Genomic DNA, 15,529 nt, shown 5'->3' on the forward strand with positions numbered 1-15,529 from the left:
GCATTGCAGGCTCAGGGAGGGAACAGCTTGTGCAAAGGCAGAGGCATGAACACCCTGGCTCGTCTGAGGAAATGTGAGCATCGAGGTGTGGCTGGAGCAGAAGGTTGACACAAGGCGAAGAGGAGAAACTGGAGAGGCAGGTGGGCCCAGCCCAGGAGCTTGTGGGACCTGGGCTGGAAGGCCAGTGGTTCCCAGACGGTGTGCCGAGGAACACCAGTCCTCCTTCTGACTGATGGATGCTCAGTGCAAAGGGGTTCCAGGGCAAAATGACTTTGGAAAACTCTAGGTTAAAGTGGGGGTTTTTTTGTTTTTGTTTTTCCTTTCTTTTTAAAATTGCAGGACACACCAAAACCCTTACTAATAAACAAATAAACCCTTACTAATAAACAAAGATGCCAGGGATTCTCCAAGACTGGTCAGCATAGATAGCATGTCCCAAGTTTATTTAACACAGACCGGCCACCTCTCCCCACACACACTTTATTGCTATTGTTGTTTTAAAGAAAACTTATTCTATCTTATACAGTGACATCCCCAGGGTGTAGTTTGGGGAGCTCAGCTGTAGTCAGTAGGAAGCCCAGGAGAAAAAGCAGTGACATGGGAAGAGCTCAAACTTAGGAGTCCCCAGACCTGGGCTCAAATCCCAGTTCCACTGTATACCAGCTCAGTGATCTCGACAAAGTTACAGAAGCAAATTACCTTATTAGTAAGGTGGGACTAATGACAACTACCTTATAGGCTTTTGGAGTTGAATGAAAGAACACAGCCATGTGGTAGATGCCCGATAGGTTCTGAGTAATCGACAGTCATCATGAAAATCTTTTCATCTGTGTTTCAGAAAGATCCCTTAGCGGCTGGCTTGGAGGGTGCTTAGCCAAATTCAGGCCTGGAGGCAGGGGACCAATGAACATGCCCTGTGGCTGCGACAGGCAGGAAGTCACAGGACTGGGTGACTAGATGCAGCGAGAAGGGGACTATTGAGGGAATCCCTGGGTCTGGGGGTGCATGGGGCATTTCACCAGAAGAGAAAGTCCAGGCAGAGCAGCATTTTCGGGAGGAAAATAATAAATTGTTTCTAACCCAGACTCTTTTGCGTGATTTAAAACTGGCTCTAAAAGCTACTCCTTGATGTATTAATTTTTTTTAGAATTGTAGACACAGTGATTACTCCTGGTTTCAAATTGCGTTTCACGTTGTTTCTTCTTTGCCAGACTCAGAGGGTTTCTGTTATGTCTTTTCCCCAGCTTATAATAACGAAGGAAGAATAAATTTTAGGTGGGAAAATTAGTTGCTCAGCTCTCGCCTGAAAATTACCATGTATGCGTGTGTCTCGGTGCTGTGTCTCGGTGCTGTCACAGAAGAAAGATTCTGTAGTTCCACAGGCGTGGGGTGGGAGTGGGAGAGGAAACGCTGCCTTTTGGATGGATACCAGTGGCACTTAGATGTTTCTGCATTGGGAAACAGCAGCACATCCCCTTATGAAACTGTGTTCACCACGAATCCGCCACTGATTATAAAGAGCAAATGGTAATAAGAGGACCATGCCAGACCTTTTGCTTAGGGTAAATCTGACCCTTGTGACCTTTCAGGAAGACAGGTCAAGGCAGCACCATTTTGTAGATGAGGATACTGATGCTTAGGGAGGTTAAGTCCCTTGCCTGAGGTCACGCAGCTTAATTAGGGCACTTCTGAGATTCCAGCTCAGGTCCTTCTGCTTCCAAAGTGCAAACTCCACGATCCCATTTCCACATGTCTCTGGAGGATGCAAATAAAATGCTTCGCACAGCACCTGGCACATAGCAGGCACGCAGTCAATGTTAGCTGCTATTCCTAAAACTCAGAGCAGGGTGGCTGCCAGCAGTAAAATCTGAGAGCTACTGTGAGGACCCCAGCCCCAAAGGTAATAGTAGCACATGTTTGTGCTGAATGTTCTCATCGGCATGTCCCTTAAGCTTCACAGCATTGGCAGCAGGAGGGAAACTTCCTCCTCTATGTCAGTTTGGGAGTTTTACAGGCAAGAAAACCAAAGACTGAGACTTGCCTGGGATCACACAGTAAGGAGGGCAGAATGGGACGTGGACTCAGATCTCCTGACTCTAGCATTCCCTCGCTTGTGGCCCCATCACTCCAGCCAGGGTTGATGACTTTAAGTCTCTGTCTATTCTGCCTTCATAACACCTTCTCGTCTGCATATCAAATCTCCCTCTGCTTCTATCTTATAAAGACACTTCTGATTGCCTTTAGGGCCCACCCAGATAAAACAGGATAACCTCCCCATCTCAAGATCCTTAACTTCTTCACATCTGCAAGGGTATTTTTTTGCATATAAGGAACATCCACAGGTCCATGGATTCAACTGTATATATCTTCTGGGGTCATTTCTCAGCACTCCCCAATAGCTAAATAAATTCATTTATTTGCTAACTATCCTCCAAGGCCGTGGGGATTGAGAGCTGGGAGAAGAGTGTCCTGACAGAGAGAAAAAGAGGAAGAAAGAGGGAGATGGGGCTGAGGTCTGGGTTGGGCTCAGGCAGCCCCTCTGAGTTTTGGGAGTTGAATGAGCAGTAGGACTCTCACTGGATGCCCTCGGGGAGGGTTCAGCAAACCATAAACCACCAGCTGGCTGCTGTTTTTATAAATAAAGTTTTATTGGAACACAGACATGCCCATTTGTTGCATACCGTCTGTGATTGCTTTCGAGCACAGTTGAATAGGCAGAGTTGAGTAGCTGCAACAGAAACCATATGGCTGGGGTGGGAGGATTGCGAGACTGAAATTGACACATATTCATTATTGATACTATGTATAAAATAGACAACTGATGGGAACATACTGTATGGCACAGGAAACCCTACCTAATGCACTGGGGTAACCTACATGGGAGGGAAATCCAAAAGGAAGGGGCTATCTGTATATGTATGGCTGATTTATTTTGTTGTGCAGTGGAGGCTAACACAACATTTTAAAGCACCCATACTCCAATAAAAATTAAAAATAATAATAAACCATATGGCTCACAAGCCTAAAATGTGTACTGTCTGTCCTTTTATGAAAAAGTTTCCCAATCCCTGCACTAGAGAAGTAGGAGAAGCAAGGTGATGAACCTGGAATTAATACCATCCAGTGTATTTACACCCCCCGCCCCCGCCCCCAGCCCAGGCATTGTAATATTTTTCATCTCTATGTCAGTTTGGATCTTTTTTCGTGTTTTCCATATCTCTACTAAACATGCTCAATCTTTCCTCTACCTTCTTGAATATAGGTAAATAACAGCTGTTATAATAGCTGTTTTAATGTTCTTGTCTACAAATGTATTATCTGTGTCATTTTGGGGTCTATTTCTATTGACTGATTTTTCTCCTCATTATGGGTCATATGTTTTTCATCTTTGCATGGCTGAAAATTTTTTTTTTTTTTTTTTGAAAATTTTTGATTGGATGTCAGACTGTGACTTTACCAGTTACCAATTTGTTCCTTCTCAGCTTTAAATCTATTTTTCATCACCTGCCCAGAGATAGTTTAGCTGGGCCTGGTAAGCATTTCTAGTTTGCAGTTGGAGCAGTGTTAAGCTTTGTCAGTAGGGGGCACTAGAGGGACACTGGCAGTCAAGGGGCTTCTCTTCCTCATTCCAATGTATTACTTCCTCTGGCTTCTTGCTCTTATCCCAGGGCTGCCAGGGGTGCGTGGGGGACATCCAGGTGCACTCACCCCCATCAGATTTTAGCAGCCTCCTGTTGACAGCTTCCCATCAGGAGCTCCCTCAAAGGCGAATTCTCAGTGAATCTCACAGGTCCCCACAGTGATTTTCCATCTTCACCTGCAGGAGGATTCCTGTTTGTCAATCCCAACCCCAATCCCACGGTTCTCTGCCCACCACACTGACCCACCTGCACCCCAGAAGGTAGTTTCCTTCTTGCGCAGCAACCACGGACCAGCTCTGGCCCCGGCAACCCAGTGAACTTCACTGTGGACTGGGCTGCGACCATATCTCCTCCAATGAAGTTTGAATCCCAGTTTTAGTAGATCGTCCCCTGAGCTCTAGGGTATTCTTGGGAGTTCTCTTTACCTATTTATAGTTAGTCCCCTGTTATTGTTAACAGTTCTTTACATTAAACGTCCCCTGCTCCAGTTACTATGTGGTTTCTCGCCCCTGATTGGACCCTGAAGGTTAGACAGACATTGTGAATTTTCCCTTGCTGAGGGCTGGATACATCTATGTTCCTACAGATATTTTTGAGCTTTGCTCTGGGATACAGTTAAGTTGCTTGGGAACAGTTGGATCCTTTCAAGCCTAGCTATTAAGCTTTCTCAGGCAGGACCGCAACAGTGTTTAATCTTCCCCACTGTTGAGGGGGAAAAAACAAAAACACCATGAATCGCAAGGTTCTCCACTCTCAATTATAGGGCTCACTTCCTTTGGGTCTCATTTCTCAAGGACCACTGTCCTCTGATGCCTGATGTCCAACATCTTGACAACCATTGTTTCGTATACTTTGTCCAGTTTTTAAGTTGTTTCAGGCTGGTCCCTGTTATTCTGTCTTGGTCAGACATGGGAGTCAAATCCCCTAATTTAAAAAATATTCACTTATTCAACATGTGCACCAGCCATCTGGGTGCATTGACGAACAAAACAAATGGAAACTTCTGTCCTCCTAGAGCTTACATTCTACGGCAACTGATTAAGAGCATTTCCAATGCGGTGTGAGCCCGGCAGAATGAACTCTTGCCGTGGACCACTAGACCATGAATCCTCCTGAGTTCTCCCTGCCCCCAAGTTGTGTTGAACTGCAGCTCTGTCCTCTTTCCTTCCAGCCTTCTCCACTCCCAGTGCCCCCTATTCCACAGGTGATCTCTCTTTTTCTTTCCCAAGATGTTTCATAGAACTCTTCAAACCACCTTATCTGGGCATGCCTGTGGAAAGCAGCTGGATGATGCCTCCAAAGCCTGGAAAGTGTAATTTATGTTCTTAATTATATCTTTCTGGCATCACAGGAGGAGTTTTCTCCCTTCCTCTCTCCACAGCATCGCGCTTGCTCTTTAGTAAATAGATTGAGATCAAACCTGGCCCCTAGCAAGGGCACAGATAACCAGCATTTGCCAGCTAAAGGTCAAGGTCTTATTTATAGGCCCTGTTACATACTTACCAGCCACCCCCCCTTCCCTGCCAAGTTTATCTTTTATTATTCTACTTTAAATTGGGAAGATAGCCAACACCACATCCATCTTTGTCTGCCATATCGCCCAGCGGCATGGACTGGGTAATGACCATAGATATATATTTAATAACAGCTTGATTGAGGTATAATTCACATATGATAAAATTGCATCCTTTTAAAGTACACCACTCAGTGATTTTCAGTATATTCACAGAGTTGTGCAATGATCACCACAATTAATTTTGGAACATTTTTATCCTTTCCCTACCCCCCAAAGAAACCCTCATACCCATTGGCAGTCACTCCCTATTTCCCCTCACTCCCCTGGCCCTAGGAAAATACTAATCTACCTTCTCTCTCTATGGATTTGTCTATTCTGGACAATTCATGTAAATGAGATAAGACAATATGTAGTCGTCTGTGCCTGGCTTCTTTCACTTAGCATCATGTCTCCAAGGATCGCCCTCTTGGAACGTGGATCAGTACTTCATTCCTTTTTATTGCCAAATAATATTCCACTGTAATGACATACTACCCTTGTTTTATCCACTCATCAGTGGATGGACATTTGGGCTGTTGCCTCTTTTTGGCTGTTACGAATAATGTTGCTATAAACATTCGTATGCATGTTTTTGGCTGGTGGACATAAATTTTTTTTTTTTTTTTTTTGCTGTACGCGGGCCTCTCACTATTGTGGCCTCTCCCGTTGCAGAGCACAGGCCCCGGACGCGCAGGCTCAGCGGCCATGGCTCACGGGCCCAGCCGCTCCGCGGCATGTGGGATCCTCCCGGACCGGGGCACGAACCCGCGTCCCCCGCATCGGCAGGTAGACTCCCAACTACTGCGCCACCAGGGAAGCCCGACATAAATATTTATCATCAATTTCTCCCAGCCTTTTGGATGAGGGTGTGCCTGAGACAAAGTCAGTGAAGGTGGCCACAAAGCCTGTCCATTTGCTGATGTCACCCTGGTGGATCCTTCAAGGAGAGGAAGACAGGAGAGCTGGCTGCTTCGGAGGACATTCAGTCTGATAAACGAGCTGCGGACTTTGTGCCAGGCACTGAGGTGTGTGCTGGGGTTTTAACCTCCCCCCTCCTTCTCAACACTCCTTTATTAGCACTTACTCTCTGCCAGACTGTGAGGTCCCCTGAGGGTCTTAGCCTAGTTGCAGAGGCAGAGCCTGAATTCAGACAGTAAGCGCCCTGGTGACTAACAGTTCCTGTCCTGGAACAACTGTAGCCCAGGAGAGGGGCGCCCAACCCAGTGCCGTGCCATCAGGGAAAGCCTCTTGGAGGAGGTGACTTTTGTTCTCCCCACATTATACTATATACATTTCTAAACATACAGAAACCTTCCATGCTCGTCACCCGGGTTTAACGACTGTTGACATCTTGCCAGGATTTTTTCCAATTTTTTTCTGAATGCTTTTAAAGTAAATTTCAGACATCGTGGCAGTTCACCTCTATATACTTCAATGCACATTTAAAAACGAGGACACTTTCCTGTGCACTATACCCTTATCACATCAAACATGACATAATAGGGACTTCCCTGGTGGCGCAGTGGTTATGAATCCACCTCCCAATGCAGGGGACACGGGTTCGAGCCCTGGTCCGGGAAGATCCCCCACATGCTGTGGAGCAACTAAGCCCGTGTGCCACAACTACTGAGCCTGCGCTCTGGAGCCCGTGCGCCACAACTACTGAAGCTTACGCACCTAGAGCCGGTGCTCCGCCACAAGAGAAGCCACTGCAATGAGAAGCCCGCACACCACAACAAAGAGTAGCCCCCGCTCGCCGCAACTAGAAAAAGCCCACGCACAGCAACGAAGACCCAACGCAGCCAAAAAAAAAGACATAATATTATTAATACCCAGTTCATATTCAAATTTTCCTCATTATTTTGAAAACAGGGAATTCCCTGGCGGTCCGGTGGTTAGGACTTGGCGCTCCCACTGCAGGGGGCCCAGGTTCAATCCCTGGTCGGGGAACTAAGATCCCGCAAGCTGTGTGGTACGGCAAAAAGAACCCAAAACATTATTTACAGTTGCTTTGTTTAAAAGAGGATGTAATTAGGGTGGGGATCCCCCTTAATCTGTGACATGAAGGGAGGGTGAGAAGGCTCTGTGGGCGGGGGCAGATCCCAGGCAAAGCCTAGGGGGAGTCTGACATGTGTAGAGTGTAGGGCAGGGAAGAAAGGGACTGTGGTTCTTGGGGTGGGTGATCCCCCAAAGCTGACGTCCTGATGTGCCCTCAGGGCAGGAAGGCCTTGAGAGCTTCCTTCAGCCAGGTGATAAGTCAGTCCATCCATCTGCTGCTTTGGAAATTTCCCCCTGATGACTGATTCCTCTCCTGTCACTTCTTCCCAAGACGGGAGACCATCCTTCCTCAGGCACCTGAGATGGTGGCACTTCCTGGCTGAGTGACAGCCTGGGAGGCTGCTCTCACTGCCCCAGGGCCCCATAGTCCAACCCTCTCAAGCCCAGGATGGGCGGCTGTGGCACCGCTGGGTGACTCTACCTGGTTCTGATGGCCGGGTTGATCATCAGAGAAGGAAATAGTTGTCGTCTCTGTTCTGAGCCCTGTCCTTTGAGAACAGCTCCTGATGTGAGCTGGGAAGTGACCTTTTGAAGTCAGACTCCATTCCTCTGTCTGAGATGTTGCTTCCTTCTCTGTGGTGGAGTTTCCAATGGAAGCCACTCTTCAGCCTGAGCCTTGCTGGCCTTGAGTTCACATGACAAAACCTATGACCCCTCTTGCTTGTGCCAGAAGAGCATTTAAACTCAGCCAGCAGAGATGGATGGGGTGGAGGCAGGGGGTGGCTGGCCGTCTAGGACCAGCCCCAGCACAGCACTGTGAAGCCGAGGTGTCGGGGTGCGGAGTGGGCAGGGGTCTTCTTAACTCATCAGTAGAGCATCTTTTCAGGCAGTGATTCGTTCAGGCCTTACCTTTCCAGAAACGTCTTTAGCCACTTATTTCATCAAGCTCACTGATCAAGCCCTCAAGAGTCAGATAAAGAATTAAGGAGGCCAGTTATATCCATCACCTACTTATTCATTCATTCAATTCATGTTTATTAACACATTCTCTTTGCCAGGCATTGTTCTGGGGGCTGGGCATCCAGTGGTGAAAGACACAAAGTTCTCACCCTTGCAGCGTTGATGTCCGGCAAATTCACTTGCAGTTTTTTTTTGGGGGGGAGCGGTGTGCAGGCCTCTCACTGTTGTGGCCTCTCCCGTTGCGGTGCACAGGCTCTGGACGCGCAGGCTCAGCGGCCATGGCTCACGGGCCCAGCCGCTCCGCAGCATGTGGGATCTTCCCGGACCGGGGCACGAACCCGTGTCCCCTGCATCGGCAGGTGGACTCTCAACCACTGCGCCACCAGGGAAGCCCTCACTTGCAGTTTAATTGGCTTCAATCAAGAAATAGAACAGCCAGAGCAGTGAGCACCCATGTCAGCTGACCGTCGTGGATAGGGTCAAAACAATGATGTGGTCCATGGACCTTAATGACTGATTTTGGTCCCTGGACCGCCAGAAACTTCTTGAGGTTCTGCAGCAGTGCCCACTTCAGAAAACCCTGTTCTGTATCATCACATACTGGCCACAAGGCTTTGAGACATAACTGCTGTCACCACAATTGGCCTGGTTTGTTCCTAAAACCCCTCAACCCCCACTATGCATCCTTCCCCAGGGAGCATCACTTCTATAGATGACGCAGCTAATCCCAGTTCCAGGTGTTCCACCTGGATTCACTCTGGGAGGATACGTAGGGGACTGGTTTGCACCCGGTATTTTAACTACACCTCATAGGTTCTTTTTCAAGATTTAAAGATTGTATCTTTTTTAAGGTATTATTATTTATTTATTTATACATTTATTTATTTGTACATTTATTTATTTATGGCTGCGTTGGGTCTTTGTTGTTGCGCGCAGGCTTTCTCTAGTTGCGGTGAGCGGGGCTACTCTGTTGCAGTGTGTGGCCTCCTCATAGCGGTGGCTTGTCTTTGTTGCAGAGTACAGGCTCTAGGCATGCAGTCTTCAATAGTTGTGGCACATGGGGGCTCATTAGTTGTGGCTCACAAGCTCTAGAGCACAGGCTCAGTAGTTGTGGCGCACGTGCTTAGTTGCTCTGCAACATGTGGGATCTTCCCGGACCAGGGCTTGAACCCGTGTCCCCTGCATTGGCAGGCGGATTCTTAACCACTGCGCCACAAGGGAAGCCCTATTTTATTTTATCTTATTTTATTTTATCTTACTTTCAGCCGCCCCGCAAGGCATGCGGGATCTTAGTTCCCCGACCAGGGATTGAACCATCCCTGCACCCGCTGCAGTGGAAGAGCAGAGTCTTAACCACTGGACCACCAGGAAAGTCCCTCACCCATCATTTTAAATCTAAAAAGCAAAATGTTCTGTGTTATGGACACGGATGTTTTTGGAGACTGTCCCCTGGGGGAGGTCATGTTATCAAGAAGAAATAGTTATACCTCTTCTCACTTTGCACTCACACCCCTCTGTGGTTTTACTCAAATCCCTTCTGCCCTCATGCCCTCCCTGCTCTCCCTCCTGTGGGGTGGCACCTTCTATCCACCCTCCTGCGTTCTTTCTCCAGGACAGACAGGACTCACCCGGCCAATGCTCCCAGCAGCCAGGTTTGGGCTTGTCACACGGCACTCGGTTTGGGCAGCTGGTCCCCATGCAGGTAAACTCAAACGAGGAGATTGAGGAAAGACTGGGAACAGCATGGTGCCCCAGCCATAGATCTTGGTTTTTCAGTCTTCAAGACTCCTTAATATATGGAATCAAAAAAATCAAAAAACAAAAACCAAACTCAGAGATACAGAGAACAGATTGGTGGTTGCCAGAGATAAAGGTAGGGGTGGGTGAAATGGGTGAAGGGGTCAGAGGCACAAACTTCTCGTTGTAAAATACCTAAGTCCCAGGGATGTAATGTACAGCACGGTGACTGTAGTTCATAATACTGTATTGTACATTTGAAAGTTACTAAGAGAATAGATCTTTTTTTTTTTTTTTTGCGGTACGCGGGCCTCTCACTGTTGTGGCCTCTCCCGTTGCGGAGCACAGGCTCCGGACGTGCAGGCTCAGCGTCCATGGCTCACGGGCCCAGCCGCTCCGCGGCACATGGGATCTTCCCGGACCGGGGCACGAACCCGTGTCCCCTGCATCGGCAGGCAGACAAGAGAATAGATCTTAAAAGTTCTCATCACAGGAAGAAAAAATTTTCTAATAATGTGATGGATGTTAACTAGACTTATTGTGGTGATCGTTTTGCGATATATACAAATATAGAATCGTTATGTTGTACACCTGAAACTAATATGTTATATGTCAATTATATCTAGATTTTAAATAAAGCAAGATGGGAATTTCCTGGCAGTCCAGTGGTTAGGACTCTGCACTCCCACTGCTGAGGGCCCAGGTTCAATCCCTGGTTGGGAAACTAAGATCCCACAAGCTGCGAGGCGCAGCCAAAAGAAAAAAAAAAGCAAGAAAAAAAATGATGAAATAGGTGCTTAGTAAATACCAGATGTCTTCAGCTTTTACTATATGAGTAATTAGAAATATAAATTTTATTAAAAACCCTGGATATTCTTTTTTTTTAAGTCTTTAAGAAAAAGCAAAATTTAGCACTCCCTCTCCCCTTTTTTCCCCACTGACTTGGCCATAGAAACAGGAACTTCTAGCTATCCTTATATATTGCATGTGATTTAGGAAATAAAATCTTTTAAGGCAGGTGGAGTGCACTCCGTTAAGCAAATAGCAAGACTGCAGAGTTTTATGAAGTTCAGTGGATGTTAGATGTAGTCTTTGCAGCCACCACCCTGCCCCCCACCATATATAGGAAGGATTTTTGTACTTTTCTCCAGGCTTTGGAAACTCCATCCTAAGTATCCAGACTAGAGGGTTTCCACCTCTTTTTTTTTTCCTGATGCTGCTCTGTTCTTTCAAAACTTCTGAGGCAGAGAAGGAAATGAGGTCGCCACACCACCATGGAGCGAGACAAGAACTCCAGCTCATCCCTGTGGCTTCTAGTCTAAAAATATCCCAACTTGGCAGGCAGGAACTTTCTTCCGTCTTTCCTTCTGGTAGCAAGGCTGGAGGCAGAATTCTTTCTGAATTCTGCTGAATAGAGCACGTGTCTGTAAGAGCCATGTGCAGAGAAGAGCTGAGAGGTGTTTCCCCGGGTCCAACAGGTCCAGGGAGGACTCTTCACTGTCTCTTACTGGACGTCACTTCTTCAGCAATGAGTGTTTATTGAGGACCTGTGATGGGCCTGGTCTTGCAGAAGGAGGGAGAGACAAGATTCCAACCCAGCCCTCCTAGAGCTCACCGTCCGGGCAGAGGAGATGCTAATAATTACTTGAATCCCCCCTTTGGATAAGTGTCGCAAAGGAGATACTCAGGACCAGAGGGATCTAGGCCACTCTTATTTACAACCCAAGGCCAAAGGAAATGGGTTTCCAAGGTGACAGGACTCAGTTTCATCTTTAGAGAAGGAAGAGTCTGAGGAATTCCATGGCAGACCAGTGGTTAGGACTTCGAGCTTTCACTGCCGAGGGTGCGGGTTTGATCCCTGGTCAGAGAACTAAGATCTTGCAAGCTATGTGGTACAGCCAAATAAAATAAAAAAAGAAAAGAAAGAAAGAAAAGGAAGAGTCTGGTAAAAGTGAAGAGGTTTGAGAAGAAGGAGGTAGATGTTGATGAAAAAGGTTGGGATTTATCTCCAAAAAGGGAGGAAAGGCAAGGAGGTTCCATGTTGTTCCCTGGGCACTCTGTCAGCATAAACGTTAACCAGAATTATAGCAGATACATGAATGCTATAGCCAAGCTCTTGAAAAGGTCACTGAGATACCATCACAGCTTCAGGGGAGCCTTGAGTGATACCAGCTAGACCCAGCTGTCACGTTCATGGATTGCTGCCCACCGTTGACACCACCCCCGGGAACTCCATCCACATGTGAGGGCCAAATCTTCTTATCAGGCATTTTATTTTGGGTTAATCAACTTTCCTCTGTTGCCCAAACAACACTGTAACAGCAGTAATGGAAACTGAGATAGGGGTTGGGAGGGGGTGAACACAGCAATCTTATCAATCTCCCGTATCAACATGTTAAGTTTGGGACATCCCTGGTGGCGCAGTGTTTAAGAATCTGCCTGCCAATGCAGGGGACCTGGGTTCAAGCCCTGGTGCAGGAAGATCCCACATGCCGTGGAGCACCTAAGCCCATGAGCCGCAACTGCTGAGCCTGCATGCCGCAACTACTGAAGCTCACACGCCTAGAGCCCGTGCTCCACAAGAGAAGCCACTGCAATGAGAAGCCCATGCACCGCAACGAAGAGTAGCTCCTGCTTACCGAGTAGTAGCCCCTGCTCGCCGCAACTAGATAAAGCCCGCGCACAGCAATGAAGACCCAACACAGCCAAAAATAAATTAATTAATTAAAAAAGAAAAAAAATGTTAGGTTTTCCATTTCCAGCTCTGTGTAAAAGACGAAGAGAACAGGCTTATGGAGACATTGTTTGGTGACATCCCACGGCCTGCCCTGGCCAGCTCCCCACTATGACATTTCCCGGCACCCATGGACACATCGAGGTCCTGCCTGAAGTCTGATCTGTTGGACAAGAAACAGGCCATCAGAAACATGTGACCTGGGACTTCCCTGGTGGCACAGTGGTTGAGAATCTGCCTGCAAATACAGGACATGGGTTTGAGCCCTGGTCCGGGAAGATCCCACATGCTGCAGAGCAGCTAAGCCCATGAGCCACAACTACTGAGCCCATGTGCCACAACTACTGAAGCCCACGTGCCTAGAGCTCAAGCTCTGCAACAAGAGAAGCCACCGCAATGAGAAGCCCACGCACCACAATGAAGAGTAGCCCCCGCACACCGCAACTAGAGAAAGCCCAGGCGCAGCAACGAAGACCCAACAATGAAGAAGCCAAAAATAAATTAATTAATTAAAAAAGAAAAAAAATGTTAGGTTTTCCATTTCCAGCTCTGTGTAAAAGACGAAGAGAACAGGCTTATGGAGACATTGTTTGGTGACATCCCACGGCCTGCCCTGGCCAGCTCCCCACTATGACATTTCCCGGCACCCATGGACACATCGAGGTCCTGCCTGAAGTCTGATCTGTTGGACAAGAAACAGGCCATCAGAAACATGTGACCTGGGACTTCCCTGGTGGCACAGTGGTTGAGAATCTGCCTGCAAATACAGGACATGGGTTTGAGCCCTGGTCCGGGAAGATCCCACATGCTGCAGAGCAGCTAAGCCCATGAGCCACAACTACTGAGCCCATGTGCCACAACTACTGAAGCCCACGTGCCTAGAGCTCAAGCTCTGCAACAAGAGAAGCCACCGCAATGAGAAGCCCACGCACCACAATGAAGAGTAGCCCCCGCACACCGCAACTAGAGAAAGCCCAGGCGCAGCAACGAAGACCCAACAATGAAGACCCAATGCAGCGAAAAACAAATAAATAAATAAATAAATTAATTAATTTTTAAAAAAAGAAAGAAACATGTGACCTGGTTGGCAAAGCTTGCTGTCTCCATCCCACCATGGCTTCGAGGGAATATGAGAGACCAGACTAAGGGAACGAGGATTGGATGAGTAGGGAGGTGGTCAATAGATGCTTTGAAAAGGGTTAAGTAAGGGTCAAGTAGGTCAGAGGAATGACTCCTGGGCTTGGCAGAGTGGAGGTCATCAATGATTTGACAAGAGCAGTTTCAGGGGAGCAGTGGAGATGGAAGACGCTGGGGGAGCAGCTTAAAGAGGATGCTGGGAGAGGAAGAGGAGAACTCTTGAGAAGTTGGATTGGATGTGAGCTGGAAAGGATGAAATCCCAGATAATTCATTGTTTTTTATTATTATTATTTTTATTGGAGTATAGTTGATTTATAACATGCAGAAACTAACACAGTGTTACTCACAAAGTGAATCAGTTATACATATACATATATCCACTCTTTTTTTAATATAATTAATTAATTTATCTATTTTATTTTTGGCTGTGGTGGGTCTTTGTTACTGCACGCAGGCTTTCTCTAGTTGCGGTGAGCGGGGGCTACTCTACAGGCGATTCTTAACCACTGCGCCACCAGGGAAGCCCCCTCCACTCTTTTTAAGATTCTTTTTCTATATAGGTCAGTACAGAGTATTGATTTCCCCGTCCTATACAGTAGGTCCTTATTAGTTATCTATTTTATATATAGTCGTGTGTATATGTTAATCCCAATCTCCCAATTTATCCCTCCCCCTGCCCCAACTCATTGTTCTGGATGTTCTTGACTTCAGCAAGTGACTGGGTGGGCCATGGTGCCATTGACTATGATGGGGGTGGGCGGAGACCAAGAGCTCCTTTTGAGGACTTTTTTTTTTTTTTTACATCTTTATTGGAGTATAATTGCTTTACAATGGTGTGTTAGTTTCTGCTTTATAACAAAGTGAATCAGTTATACATATCCATAGGTTCCCATATCTCCCCCCTCTTGCGTCTCCCTCCCTCCCACCCTCCCTATCCCACCCCTCTAGGTGGTCACAAAGCACCGAGCTGATCTCCCTGTGCTATGCAGCTGCTCCCCACTAGCTATGTGTTTTACATTTGGTAGTGGATATATGTCCCTGCCTTTTGAGGACTTTTAACATGGGATGATGATCGGGCATTCACGAGAGACCAAGCAGGCAGTTGGGTAAGGCTGGAGAATAGCGAGAGCCCTGCGTTTTCTCCTCTTCTCTGAAATGTACGAAAACTATAGCGTGATCTGGGCCTGGGGATGTGACACTCACCATAACTTGCACAAAGCAGAGGAACGCGCTCGGCCCTGGACAGCAAGCTCCTGAATTCTGTGCACCTTTCCGAGCACCAGGAGACAGTAGATGTTCAATCAGTATTTTCCATCTGGATGGATGAATAACATCATGGTCCCTCCCAGTCTCCAGAAACTGGGTGACTTTCTAAAGCCCGGGACAGATGCCTTCACAGCTTAATGAGAGGCCTTACTAATTATAACGATGATACCAATGATAGAGGGATGACTTATAGTCAGGAAGGGGCAATTGCTCTTCTGAATAATTATTTAAATTGGTCACACTGTGATTGCTCAGAGGACCGTGAGAGTCAAGGTAGGAGTAGGAGGGTGCGATAGGTGATTGGAAAAATGGGAGGGAGGCAATGCCAATTCCACCAGTAAGCAGGGTTTGTTTTGGACCTCAGGCTAACTTCTTGATTTCTCCAGCCCTTTTAATTTTTTATTTTTTTTTATGGCAGTGATAGAGATCTACCACCCCAAATAGCTGTAAGCACTGCTAATGAAATCACGGAGCCTCTGTGGCAAACCAGGGAACCTAGT

This window comes from Neophocaena asiaeorientalis, unplaced genomic scaffold, assembly GCF_003031525.2.
Source record: "Neophocaena asiaeorientalis asiaeorientalis breed wild unplaced genomic scaffold, Neophocaena_asiaeorientalis_V1.1 scaffold30, whole genome shotgun sequence".
In the NCBI taxonomy this organism is placed as follows: domain Eukaryota; kingdom Metazoa; phylum Chordata; class Mammalia; order Artiodactyla; family Phocoenidae; genus Neophocaena; species Neophocaena asiaeorientalis.